The sequence below is a fragment of the Pteropus medius genome, unplaced genomic scaffold (genome assembly GCF_902729225.1).
Source record: "Pteropus medius unplaced genomic scaffold, Ma_sr-lr_union100, whole genome shotgun sequence".
NCBI classification, from domain to species: Eukaryota; Metazoa; Chordata; class Mammalia; order Chiroptera; family Pteropodidae; genus Pteropus; species Pteropus medius.
In genome coordinates this window covers 1,466,894-1,482,238 of record NW_024355327.1, presented here as the reverse complement: position 1 = coordinate 1,482,238, position 15,345 = coordinate 1,466,894, and the positions used below count along the sequence as shown (strand labels likewise).

The 15,345-nt window shown below is 36.7% G+C and overlaps 1 protein-coding gene and 1 pseudogene across 4 annotated transcripts in view; one reads left to right on the top strand and one right to left on the bottom strand.

The window, feature by feature from the left end:
* FHIT (fragile histidine triad diadenosine triphosphatase) overlaps positions 1 to 15,345 on the bottom strand; it is a 1,065,768-nt gene that overhangs the window by 319,262 nt on the left and 731,161 nt on the right. The gene's annotated exons all lie outside the window — the stretch shown is intronic.
* On the top strand, positions 12,214 to 12,332 carry LOC120599547 (uncharacterized; annotated as a pseudogene).

Here is a 15,345-nt window from a genome sequence, read left to right as displayed (position 1 = left end):
TCAACCACTCTCCCATATGATCCAATTATACAGGCATACTGGGCCACCTGTTGTTGAGTGAACGAGTTACTCTTTTTGTCTCTGTAATTTTACACAAGCTGTTGCCTCTTGGTAAGACACCCTTCGCCCCTACCCGACTCAAGTCCCATGCTGCTCAAGGCTCAGCTTAAAGGGTATTTCCTCTAGGATTTCAAATGAATATTTGACTGTCCCAAGGCAAAGTTAAATATAACAATAAGTTGTTAAAATATCTGCCTTTCAGTGGGTGAGTCCCAGAAGTGCATGAACCAAGGCTAAATCATACCTTTATCTGGGACACAATGTCTGGCACACAGTAGATGCTCAAGAAATGTTAGACACATGTATAAGTTAAATTTGACTATCATTTATAGAGCCTAGTTGCTAGGCTCAGTGAGAGATAATGCTGAGGGTTTTCAATGCTGGGAGCAACAAAGCCTGCTTAAATAACGACACTGCATGGTAGATCATTTAGTGCAAAAGTTAGTGTTGTGGGTGTTTCAAGGAGAGATGAATTCCAGATGAAACCGGAGCAAAGGGTAAGGTGACCCTGAGTGAATGAGACAGCACTTTCTATTTTCACTTCTGTACAATGCAGACATTTAGCCCAAAATAATCTCAGATTTCTTACTTGTGTTTCTAAGAGAGTCTCCAGGTCCCTGGGCATACACAATCACAACCTAAAACTCCTTATGAGACACAAAGTAAGAATCTTCAAATTTAAACTTCCTGACATGCTCATGAAGCTAAAGTAATGCTAAATGAGTAAGAACTTAAAAAAAACCCCGCAACCTTTATCTTTGTGTGTAATAAAGCATCTCTTAACAATAAAGTTCATCCACATCAATAACTTTCCTTCTGTGGAGCTTCATCTCTTTTCTGTTCTTGGGTTCGAAAGACCATCGTCATTAATATCATTACAGAATATAAGGGAGAATAAAATTAAAAGAATGTGCAGGATAATTTTTTTTTAAGAGAAAACAACCTATATACCAAAGTACATGAGTCCTGTGTTGGATAAAATTATAATTATAGTCAAGGATACATTTAACTGCTCATAACACATCATGCATTTGAGAAGGCATTGGGGGAACTGTCAAAATCAAACAATCCCAACCTTTTTTTTTTTTATGAGCACATGTAACAGTTAATATCATTCACTTGCAGCATGAAATTATGAAGCTATGATTCCATGTTCTTCTTTAAAACACACACACAATAAACAAAACACACACACACACATCATCAACACACACACAACACAGAGCACACCTCCCACCTTGATCCAGCACATTCATTTTCCATATTCTCCTTTCCAGGTAGTTCTCTCCTCCCGTTGTCACGTGAAAGGAGATGGCTGTGTTACTCTAGTGATAGGTTTATTTGCATTTGTTAAATACATTGTATATATTTGCCCCCTCCTGGTAAATAGTTTTCCTTTGTGCTTTACTTGAATATTAAGTTACAACAAATTTTAATATCTTGCATGAGCATAATACTATCATTTCTAAAAAGCAGATCATTCGCTGAGTTAGAAGGCATATCTGGTTCCCCTCTTTGCAGATATTTTTGAGGCAGAGGGAAAGGAAATCCTGTGCATAATGGGCCTTTTATCAGATATGTGCTCACCTTCCTGTTTCAGATTTATATCCTCTAAAAACCTAAATGGTTTTGTTGGAAGTAAGAAAGGTAGATACTTTTCCAGCTACACCCCAGCACGAAAATCAGAACTCACTTTGGGAGGAAAAAAAAAGTGCCACCAAATCAACATGCTACAGACCAAATATTGAGACACAAAAGGTAACTTTTCATTTAGCTTTCACCATCAAGTGTCTAGGCCTTGAGAAAGTCACTTCGCCAACCTATCAACCAGTGTTCTTTAAATGCCAACTCTGTGCTAGAACCTACTTGATATTAAGAAGTCTATTCAATTCAGTGTTCAATGTCTTCATTCAAGGCCTTGGTTATAACTCTCTTGAAGTAAGCTTAATCATTCCAAGTGACTAGAAATGACTTTATATCACTAGTATATAAAGACTGACTTGAACACACAATGTTCAAAAGACTTGAAGGGAACATGAGCTAAACCATATTTTTTACAACAATGAATCGGCTTGTAGAAAAGAGAAAGTGTGAGGAGGGGGATACATCTTTACCAACGAGAAGTGCATTGTAGTCCACGGTGACATCAAAAGAACAGTAAAGGATTAAGGATGAGAACTTCGGTGTTTATAACTGAACATGACTTCAGTGTTTATAAAAATAACACTGAAGTAAACAACATTCAATTAATGACCTTTGAGAATGTGAGATTAGAAAGAGAAACTGAGACCTTCGTAGACCTCTCTTTAAGCCAGATCACATTTTATTTTGTTATCCACAATGAAAACCAGAGAAACCAGCAACCTCATTACAGTTGAGTTCAAATTTGGCCACTTAAATCACTAAGAATCCATTAAACTTAGTTGTCAGGGGAATAGAACCTCCTTTTCAGAAAGAAAGGTGATATATCTTTCAAACTCCACCAGTTTTATTTCTCCAGCTAAATCCAAGATCAAAGAGAGTTATTTAATTCTTTTCTTGAAGCTCTTACTGTCTTAATGTGTTTTAAAATAAAATCCAACAATAAAAAAGTTCAATTAAGCCTAATTTGTGTGCTTCAACATCTGGCTGGGTGACTGTTCCCCATATTTCACACACGTACAGTAAAGCATCACACTTTTTAATTAAGAACACTCATTCCGTTTCCTCTGTACCAAACGAAGACGAAGTTGTTGTTTGGATACAGGAAAAGGCTTAACTAACAAATAATATTTTTCTTTTAAGTGCCAGGCAAACACTGGTTCAGAATATAGGCTGCCCGACCTACCTTAAAACTGATCTCAATTTTATTTTAGAAATGCTAAGATTTCATTGCTACTGTATAGTACTTAGAAATAAAGGCACACATGCTTGTGCATGCACAAACACAATCTCTCAATAGTCCTGCATATAGTAATGTACTTTTTGTACTCTATAACAACATGGAGTAAAATACTTGGTAAATCACAAAGAGTGAAACACTTTTATCTTGGGCTTGAGTGAGGTTTCTCTCCTTTGCTGGAAATTATATTTAGAATGTAGAGGACCAGACCTCATCTGACCTTTTATGCCAGCTTTAGCAATCAGAGTAGAAACAGAATATGAGACTCCAAAACTGTGCTTTCTATTCAGCTAATGATACCTATAAAGAAACATCTCTTAATTAGCTTTACCCTGAGCTAACTTCCTCTGATCTGCCATGTATAATTAAATATGTTAGCAAGACAGAAATGTGAGATGCAGCAGCTTTCACACCCAAATTTTCAACTCTAGGTTTATAATAAGATAAATGTGGGTGCTTTTTAGTTGAAAGCTTATCTTGAAGTATTTTATTTTCACTCTAGAAACTTTCAACGTTATGTTAAAAAAAGAAAAAAGGAGGTAGTTAAATTAATAGTAAGGGGTGAATTTTTTGAAGAAAATAATTCTAAATCAAATCAACAAAATGTCAGTTGCTCAGCCAACGACACTGGTGTTAACAACTCAGGAAAGACAAGAAGTCTCAGTCCAAAGATACATGTGATACCTGCCCCACTGGCTTCTCACTTCTAAGAGTGAATCTAAGAGCCGCAATGTTGATACAAAGCAAGAAACAGCCATCACTTGGGCACTAAAGAACCCTGAAGGCAGTATCCAGCCCCAGCTATACAGTGCCTCCTTATAGCTAAGTTAAATAAAATTAGATTTTTATCATTTTTAATTTGACATCCTGTAGAAATGTAAAACTTCCTAGTGAAAATTACTCTTTAATAAGGAAATGAAACAGTTTCAGAATATAGGCCTCTCCTATATTTATGTCTAAATATGACTTAGAAAGATGAGTGGTAATTCATATTGGATTTATGACAGGTAAATAAATTTTAAAAACTGATATCTTACATGTATTTGAAAATAAACCTGGGCAATATTTATAAACCTAGGAAAACACTTATTTGATTAAACAAATTTTGACCTTTAAAGGTCTTAATTCTTCTTTTTTTTTTTTTTACTCAAAAGATTCTGTTGTGCTGGTTGATCAATTTATACATCCAAAGCATGTAACATAGATAGGATTTCATAGTAAACTATCTTGTTACAGATAGGTTTTCTTATAGATAAAAATACAGATATACGATTCATACTCTTATCAGAATAACCTACCAAGAAGGAGATTAAAATAGACTTTATACACACACAGATATTTTTCAATACAATCTTTTATAAATGCCAGAAAGATTTTCCTCTATGTTGACATTCTAAGTTTGCTTTGAAACGCAATATCTATTTGACAAGAAACATCAATTTCAATCCTGTAATTAAAACACGCACATGCATACACTCACGCACAATTCTGAGGAAGTTTTGAAAAAGAATTTAGAGTAGCCAAAAGCCCTTTAAAAATTTTTCCAAGGTTTCATCTTCATATATACACTAGTTTGATTATTTTGACAGATTGCTCAATTTAACCTTAATTCAGGTTTATAGGTTTGGCGACTGGTTTTGCTTGACTTTGGCCATATGTACCATTCCAGGAAAATTAGTTAAAAGCTAATTCAGTAAGTCCGCTTTGGGGTTGTTCCCATAATAAAGCATAATGTTGTTATATGAGTAGTTTGAGGGAGTCCCTCTGAATTGATTAGACAGACACAGGGTTTAGACAGTTTAAGATTCTGTACTTGCAAGAGTGAGTGTTTGAGGGCTGCTTAAAACTAATTCAGAGTTACCTCAGAGGTTGTTTCTCAGCAAGTTGTTAAGTCAAAAAGTCAGTTAAGTAACGTAACTCCCTCTAGGGGACCGTTGTACAGTGTTTCTGTGTATTTGTTTTGTGGTGATTTTCTGCCTATACAGTACACACCGCTCCCTGGCCCCAGTCCTATTTGGCTGGAATTCGTGTTGTGTTCACCTTGGATGGCTATGAAGTGCCCGCCTCCCACTACTGGCCAGACCCTTCCTTCTTCCCCACCCCCCACTGGGAACTGTAGCACAGAGACCTACTGGCCCAACTGATCTTGCTAAAATTTGTCGTCACTCTCATTTCCTGGCCCTCGGATCTCTTGGCTCCTTCTATTTTCTAGCTTTCTCTCTCGGTCACTCACGGCTTTGTGCTCTCTATCAACTTGATAATTCTCCCTTTTATTCATAATAACCAGAGCTGGTCTGCACAGCACCAACTGAGAACTTCTGAACTCAAAGATCCTCACACATTTAATTCTGCTCGAGAAGCACTAAAAGAGAGGGAGGGGAAGAAGAGAGAGAGAAAAGGACAAAACGGAAATGCTGTTTCAGCCAGGACCTTTCTTCTCCGCCACCTCATATATTAAAACAGGCCTGGTTTTCTAAGTTCAGCAGAAGAGCCTGGGAAGAAATATTAGCTCTTCGGTTAATGTCATTCACACAGGGAATTTGTCAGCAGAGTCTGCATTTGATCATTTTATGTCATCTCATGCATCTCAGAGGGTATTGAGCTCCATAAAACACAATTTCAAAGTGAAATAATTTCCCATTTTGACTCTATAAGCGAGTCTTAGGGAATGCAAAAAAGAAAAAATAAAATAAAAATCAATCTCTGGCTTTTTCCTAAAGTGAAAATAAATAGAACAAACAGAGATATTTCTTGGGCCGAAGAACTGAAATGTTTACAACCCTTAGGGTTCCTCCAAATCCTAGCAGGTCTGGCACAGCAGAACAGAGGAGGGGCTGGGTATACATTGTGAGAAAAACAGAAGCAAGTGGTTAATGGTTTTCTTAAATGCTGCAGAAAATGGCTTGCGTGTAAATGAGTATCCTACATTATAGAGACTTAGCAAGGAAAAAAGGTGAAAATGGAACTCTAGGGACCTGGAGGCCCTGTTCTCAGCTAGCCTGCTTATGTTTGCACAAATCTGACCTTTCTGTAGGTCAAGCTCTTCTTTACAGCCTGCGTCCTCCTCCTGCTTCTCTCAGTTGGCTGCTAACCCACAGCAGCGGCCAGAAGTAAACCAGTGACATATAGATTATACTTCCTCTCCCTTCTTTAAACAGGGTTTAAAACGGCCCAAAGAGGCATTTTAAGCCGATTGTTTCAATAGCCGCTTTCTGAAAAACTATTGCAAATGTTACAGGACTTTTGTTTTAGAGGCTTGGATCATATACCCAATGATTTACATAATTCAAATAGGCATCCTTGTGATTTGAGGGGTTTGGGCTACCCCACAGAATGATGATACAAGTCTGGTCAAATAGATTTAGAAAATGCTGTGTTAAACATCAAAAAATTTCTGAGCACATAATATGCAAACATGCTGTGTGAATCTCTAAGTGGGGAAGAGATGCAGAGTAAGTCACAACCTCTCAATTCATTTGATCCTCTTGCTAAGTTCTTCTCTGGGACACAAAGAATGAATGAAATAATTGCAGCCATCCCTTCTAGCTTTGTATAACATTTATATTACTTCCTCGTCAGGACAAAAAGACTCAAAGGAATAACTTAGGAAAGTAGGAGGCTCTTGTTTCTCAGAGAAGCCAAAGATCACTAGACAGATACTATTGTTAGTGGTTAATGATGTAAAGAATGTGCACATCGGAGCAAAGCTGACAAGTTTGAATCCTGTTTCTGCCTTTTGTTAGCTGCATGTTCTCAGATAAATCACTTAATCTCTCTGGGCCTCAGTTTCTTTATTAGAGATACTAATACTACTTAAGATGTTTGAAATAAATTATCTAAGATAGCAAACAACTTGCTTTATATGTAATATAGTTATTTTATTTCAGTTATTCTTTTTTTTTTTTTTTTTTTCAATAATCATTGAAGTTGAGACCTGGTCATGATCACCTGGTTAAGAAAGGTAGCTTGACAAAAAGATCACTCAAAATTTCTGTCTTGTTTAGAATTGTACGATTGGCTTTGAGATTGGCTAAATTTTTCATGTGTACATTTATTTCACCAAAATCTTCTCTTCCATATACATCACAATTTACCCTACCTAATCCCTGTTAAGCTTTTCTCTACTCCTTCTGCCCAATGGGACAATCACCAGAGCCTCGGAGAGTCCTCCATAATGCAGCTCCCAAAATGTGAGCTGGAAGTAACAAGCACAGCCATGATGTCAGAGGCAAGCTATGCTACAAATCAATTACTCCAAAAGAAAAAAAATATATATGAATTGTTCCTCTACCAAAGAATACTACTGAATATTGATTTTTCCATTCTTTTGAATGGTCTGTTTAGATCAGTGTTAAAAGAATTCACTTAAAAATGCATGGAAATAGGTTAAAGGCCTAGCTTAAATCTAGAATAAGTAGAAGCAAAGAGTGAAATTAAAGATGGCCCTGTGATGACATGATACATGCTCTTTAACCAAGGCTGCAGTTCAAGTGCAATAATAAAAGTTGGTAATGACATCCCTTTAAAATTGTGGATGTGTAACAGACGCCTCCTGAGTCCCCAGAGAGATGATACTAACTCAAGCTGCTGAGTTTTCTTCCAGCAATTGGGGTTAACTGTTTTTTTTCTTTTTAATTATATTTTCTTTATTGGGCATTGGGAAATAACTTTCATTTATATTATATTTTAAACAAATAAAACATTTGAAGTGCTGTACGTATTTATCCTTTAATTATTTTTAAATTTAATGCTTTTGATAAGAAGAAAACACCATTGACTTACAAAGAGGCAGAAAAGCTGTCAAACTACATAAAAAAGAAATTAAAAACTGGTCTCTATTTTTGCTTTGCCTCTAGCCTTGTCTTGACCTACCACTGCTTTCTATCTACAGACTCAACTTTTCTGCTCAGGTGTAAACTTGTACAACCAAAAGCCTCCCAGGCATCTCCACCTGGACATCTACCAGACACTTCAAATTAAACATCACTCAACTCACCACCTGAAATACCTTCCCCCAAAATTGATCCATGGTTTTCTCTCTAATTTTGCATCTCTTAATGTCTGTATCTCTTAAAATTATTTTCAGTTTTAAGAGACAAAATCTCAACTAAAACTGGCTTGAACAATAAGGGAAATTATTGTCTCACATAATAACGTAAGTGGCTAAATGAAGTCATCTCTCATGGGGTTAGTTCTTTCTTTTTTCTCACAGAAGCATCAGTGTACCAATTGGATTCAAATACAAGAACCAGAACACCTTCTAGATATTTTAAGCAGGAGAGGTTTCATATGAGGAAGTTGGTGCTTTAAAAAACACTGGAATGGCTGAAGGAAAGGCTGTAGGCCACATCTCTAGCAAATCTTCCCCAAACAGCGTCCCACTGACCAATGCGAAGTTACAAGGAGCCACTACCTCTGAGACCACCTTAAAGACATAATAAAATTGAGAAGCGACCACCAATACAGCTGCCTCTGGACATGTAGAAAAGTGAGGAAGGCATATTTGTAGCCGCTGTTCAGAGCTTAGTTAGTCAGATCAAACGATGCCACCACTGCTTCTGCCAACCTCAATCATTTCTTAAAAAAAAAAAAAAAAAAATACTGGAGAATGAATAGAGAAACATGATTGCAGGGAATCCGCACATTTCCACAGCCAGGCTTGCCTGCAGAAACAGCAAAAGTGGTGCTAAAAGATGCCCTACACCTCACTTTCACCTGCCAAATAGCACATGAATATATCTCATTGGTGGAATCTTTTCTGAACCTAGAACCTGGCTAAAAGAGAATCTGAGAAATGTTGCTTTTAGCTCAACAACAATTCATATTTGAATAAGGATAAATGGAAACCATAAACTCATCTAGAGCATATAGAAAAATCAGCTTCCTGGGCTGAGTCTCCACGTAGGAGCATAATAAAAATGAGCTGTAATCAAGGCTGCCTGAGCCATTGATTTAGTCCAAAAGCAGAGAGAAAGCCATTTAATCCTTAGCCATTGTATATAAAGCATTCCCTTGAGTCTCATTGGGCCATCTTAAGCCATTTGCTGACACATAGTCCTACACCAGTGACCAGGCAATGTTATGGGCTGATTGGATTAAATGGTGCATTGGTAGAGAGCCAAACATTGTGCCCCCTATAGCGGGGATCCCCAACCCCCGGGCCACAGACTGGTACTGGTCCATGGCCTGTTAGGAACAGGCCTCAGAGCAGGAGGTGAGTGGTAGGTAAGTGAGCAAAGCTTCATCTGTATTTGCAGCCACTCTCCAGCACTAGCATCACTGCCTCAGCTCCACCTCAGATTAACAGGCATTAGATTATCATAGGAGCACCAGTCCCTGGTGCCAAAAAAGTTGGGGACCATTGCCCTATAGGGTCTCTGCTTACATATGATCTAATTAATGAGACCTTTCCTGACCATCCTGTCTAAAGTTGCCTCTCCTCCTGCCCCATGAATGTTTTGTCCTTTTACTCCATTGATAAATGTTTATGCCACTTATCACAATCTAAAATTATCTTCCCATTTAATTTTTTGCTGGCATACTCTCTCTTCCCTACCAGGATGTAAGCTCCATGAAAGTAAAGATCTTGTCTCTCCTTTTCCCTTCTGTATCCCCATTACCTGTAACAATGTGAGATACATATTAAATAGATTGGTGAACATATAAATGAGTAGACTAGCACCCATGTACTGTATAAACTTATCACTATAGCCCTTATATCCTTCCCAGTTAGGCCAGTTTAGCAGGTAAAAGAAGATGAAAAAGGAAGAGCCGTTCAACAATGTGTGTGTTACCTATAAACTAACCCATTAATTGGCTTAGTCTACTGGGATTTAAAGTTTTGTCCTCCTACATGCCAGTCACTGTATCCTACTATCAGCCATGCATAAATCAGGATCCTTTGCCCTATTATAAATGAACATTTAGAACACAATATGACAGACAGAACTCTTATAACTAAGGATTTAAAGAGGCCACGTAGAGATTGGTAGGAGGGCTAGCCCCACACCCATGTGTGGTGGTCAAGTATTGAGAGTGCTATCTCAGCTACAAAACCTCCCCACAAAGAGTAAGGGAACTAAGCCTCACACCAGGCTCCCCAAACTCAGGATCTAGTGCTAAGAAGAGAGTTCTCACAAAATGTGGTTGTGAAAATCCATGGCAATTCTGTCTGTCGGGGTAAGATAGAAGGCTGCTAGAAACCCAGACATCCTCTTATAGGGCCCATGCACAGACTCGCTTTCTTGCAGGCACTCACCCTGGGCTCTGGCAGAGGGATGGTAACTCAGGAAATGCCAGAGACAAGCAGGGAAAGACTGAATTGTATATGGCAGAATAGCTGCTATTATCTCTGTGTCGAGCCCTCCTCCCATGTAGCCTACAGGTAGACACCATTTTTCCTGTGCTGAACCCTTCCCAACATAGATAAATCTGATTTTGCATTGGCCTGGTAAACTCCACTCGCTCCACCTCAGTGACTCCCGGGGACCCTGCTCAACCCAACTCGTGCACTGCCAAAGACACTTCCAGTGGCAAGCAACCAGCCCCGGCTGGAGCTGCAGTCTTTCTTGGACAAATCTCAGTGGTCTCTGGGTACAAGGCAGGTGGTGGCTAGCCTTGGTGTACTCTGAGACTTTTGTGAGTGGCCTCAGGCTTAGCACTGGTGCCAAATCTGGATGTGCATTAAACTGATCACCACTCGCCCTACCCTGGTGACTACCAGGGACCACACTTCACCCAGTTCACATACTGCCTTAGAATCTTTCAGCAGCTGAGACTTATGGGTAGCTTGCAGGCAGCCTCAGGCCTTAGGATGCTCTGGACCTTATATTTAAAGGAACTTCAAAAAGAACAGGAGACAAAGCCCAAACTGAGTAGCAGGAAGAAAATACTAAAGATCAGAGTAGAAATAAACAAGAGAGAGTCTAAACAGACAATTCCAAAAATCAATGAAACCAAGAGCTGGTTCTTTAAAAACATTAACAAAACTGTTAAACCTTTAACTAGACTTATCAAGAAAAAAAGAGAGAGGACTCAAATAAATAAAATCAGAAATGAAAGAGAAGCAACAACTGACACCACAGAAATACAAACAATTATAAGAAAATACTATGAGCAATTATATGCCAACAAATTAGACAATCTAGAATAAAAGGATAAATTCTTAGAAACATATACTCTTCCATGACAGAGCCAAGAAGAAACAGAAAATCTGAACTAATCGATCATTACTAATAAAATCGAATCTGTAATCAAAAAACTCTCAACAAACAAAAGTTCCGGACTGGATGGCTTAATAGGTGAATTTTATGAAACATTCAACGAAGAATTAACACCTATTCTTCTCAAACTATTTCCAAAAGTTCAAGAGAAAGGAAGGCTCCTAAGGTCATTTTATGAGGCCACCATTACCTTGATTCCAAAACCAGACAAACACATTACAAAAAAAGAAAATTATAGTTCGATGTCCCCGATGAACATATAGATATAAAACTTCTCAACAAAATATTAGCAAGCCAAATTCAGCAATATGTTAAAAAGATCATATATCATGATCAAGCTGGATTTATTTCAGGGGTGCAAGATTAGATCAATATCCTCAAATTAATTAATCTGATACACCATGATAACAAATTGAAAGATAAAAATCATATGATCATATCGATAGATGCAGAAAAAGTGTTTGACAAAATCCAGCATCCATTTATGAAAAATACTCAAAGCAAAGTGGGGATGGAAGGAACATACCTCAATGTAATAAAGGCCATATATGACAAATCTACAGCTAACATCATGGTCAAGAAGAAAAAGTTAAAATCATTTTCTGTAAGATCGGGAACAAGATACGGATGTCCATTTTAACTGCTTTTATTTAAGACAGTATTGGAAGTCCTAGCCACAGCAATCAGACAAGGAAGAGAAATAAAAGGCAACCAAATTGGAAAGGAAGAAGTAAAACTGTCACTATTTGCAGATGACATGATACTATATGTAGAGAACACTAAAGATTCCACACCCCCCAAAAATAAATAAATAAATAGACTATTAAAACTGATAAATGAATTCAGTAAAGTAGTAGGATACAAAACCAATATTCAGAAGTCAATTACATTTTTATATACCAATGATGAACTATAAGAAAAAGAAATTAAGAAAACAATCCAACTTACATTTACATCAAAATCAATAAAATACATAGGAATAAATTTAACCAAGGAGGTAAAAGAGCTTTATTTGAAAAATTATAAGACATTGAAAAACAAATTAAAGAAGTCTATGGCCATGCTACCCTGAATAAGCCTGATCCCGTCTGATCTTGGAAGCTAAGCAGGGTCGGACCTGGTTAGTACTTGGATGGGAGACCACCTAGGAAGACCAGGTGCTGCAGGAGTAAAAAATAAAAAATAAGAGATTGTAAGCTAACAAGGTCCTTGCAATCTGTGAGGTGAAGCAAGGGTTGCCTCGCCTAAAAAATGAAAAAAAAGAAAAAAGAAAAAGAAATTAAAGAAGATACAAGTAAATAAAAGCATATACCATGCTCATGGATAGAAAGAATTAACATCATTAATATGTTTAGACTACCCAAAGCAATCTATAGATTCAATACTATCCCTATCGAAATACCAATGGCATTTTTCACAGAACTAGAACAAATAATCCAAAAATTTATATGGAACCATAAAAGATCTCGAATAGCTATGGCGATCTTAAGAAAGAATACTAAAATTGGAGGTATCACACTACCTGATATCAAACTATATTTCAAAGCTATAGTAAACAAAATGGCATGGTACTGGCACAAAAATAGACACAAAGATCAATGGAATAGAATAGAAAGCCCAGAAATAAATCTGTAACTATATGGTCATTTAATCCATGATGAAGGAGGCAAGAATACAAAATGGAGTAGAGACAATCTATTCAATAAATGATGTTGGGAAAAACCAGACAGATACATACAAAAAAATAAAACTGGACCACCTTTTTATACCATATAGAAGAATAAACTCAAAATGAATTAAAGACTTAAAATGTAAGACTTGAAACTATAAAGCTGCTAGAAGAAAACAAAGGCATTAAAACTCACTGACACTGCTCTTAGTAATATTGTTTTCTGATATATCTCCTCAAGAAAAGGGAAACAAAAGAGAAAATAAACAAATTGGACTACATTGAACTAAAAAGTATTTGCACAGCAAAGAAAACCATCAACAAAATGAAAAGACAGCCTCCTGAATTGAGAGAAAATATTTGCCAATGATATATCTGATGAGGAGTTAATATCTAAAATTTATAGAGACTTCATAAAACTGAATATCAAAAACAAACGAACAATCCTATTAAAAAATGGGTAGAGGACCTAAATAGGCACTTCTCCAAAGAAGACTTACAGATGACCAATAGACATGTGAAAAGATACTCAAGGTCACTAATCATCAGAGAAATGTAAATTAAAACCACAATGATATATCACGTCACTCCTGTCTGAATGGCCATCATCAGTAAATCAAAAAACAACAAGTATTGGCAAGGATGTGGAGAAAAGCGAACCCTCATGCACTGTTGTTGGGATTGCAAATTGGTACAGCTACCTATAGAAAATAGTTTGGAGATTCTTCAAAAAATTAAAAATAGAACTACCTTATAACCCAGCAATTCCACTTCTGGGTATTTATCCAAAAAAATTCAAAACACTGATTATAAAGGATAGGAGTGATGTCAGAAACCTGGTGGAGTGAGAGACATCCCCAGATCTCTCCTCTTGAAATAACAATAAGTAGCTAACACTGACAGGGACTGAGACTGAGGGTAGCGAGCATGATTAAACATCTATAAGAAAAAAAAAATATATATATATATATTTTATTTATATATATATATATAAATAAAATTAAGGCTTTATATAAAGCAGGGATCCAAGAGGCTTAGACGCCACCTACTGGAAACCAAAAGAAAAACACCTTCTTTGCACAGGCTATAGAGAGCATTATATAATAAATCTTTATTCTGGGAAAAAAAAGCAGAATACACTTCATTAATGCAAATGTGGAGAAATAGTCCATTAAACACCATGAACAACTAAGATGACAAGGCATCTCAGAAATAAAGAGAAAAATCTAAAAAAAATAAGCTTACAGACATACAAATATGTGACTTAAATCACAGAGAATTCAGGATGGTACTTCTGAAAAAACTCAGTGAGATCCAAAACAAATCACATCAACAATTTTAGGAATTGAAAAAACAACTAGATAAGCAGAATGAGTTCTTTAGCAATGAGATTGAAACCCTCAAAAAGAACAGAATAGACCTTCTAGAGATAAAGAATACACTGCAAGAGTTGAAAAATGAAATAGCAAGCTTGGGAAATAGAGTCGGCCAACTGGAGGAAAAGATCAGTGATATCGAAGACAGAAATCTAGAAATAAATCAGAAGGAAGAAGAGAGAAACCGAAGAATGAAAAATAATGAAAGAGAAATACAAGAACTAGCTGATACCATCAGGAGAGGAAACATAAGAATAATGGGCATTATCGAAGGCGAGGAAAAGGAACAGGGACTAGAAAGCATTTTTAGACAAATAGTTGACAAGAATATCCTAAATCTAAGGAATGAGCTGGAGCTTGGAATTCAAGAAGTCAACAGAACATCCAATTATCTCAACCCAAATAGGCATTCACCAAGGCACACTGCATTAAAATTATCGAAAATCTATGACAAAGACAGAATTCTCAGGGCAGTCAGGGAAAAGAAGACAGTAACATATAAAGGAAAACCAATTAGATTATTGTCAGACTTCTCAGCGCATACTGTACAAGCCAGAAAGAAGTGGAATGAAATATTCAAACTATTAAATGAAAAAAACTACCAGCCAAAAATAATATCTCCAGCTAAGCTGTCCTTTAGATATGAAGGAGAAATAAAGACCTTTCTAGACATACAAAAATTCAGGGAATTCTCTACTACAAGGCCTGCATTACAGGAAATACTGAAAGGCGTCAGGTTACCTAAAACAAAATGACTACAAAAATACATAATTAGGAGTAAGGTGACTATTAGGCAAATAGAAGCAGAGAAGTACAGCTCTTATTAAGAACAGCGTATTATAAGCTTAAACAATAAGAAGAGATTTGCTACAGCAAGATAGTAATGAACATTCAGCATACATAGGGACAAATTGAGACAGCAATGACTGAAAAGAGGAAGATTCAAAGATCTAAATTCACAAAGGGGAATGGAGATAAACCACACAGAAGAAAATGGATACACACACACACATACACACACACACACACACACACACAACATATATATATTACATGTATGTAATATATATGTATAATATATACATGTGTAATATATACATATATCTATGTGTGTATTATGTATATATATATATATAA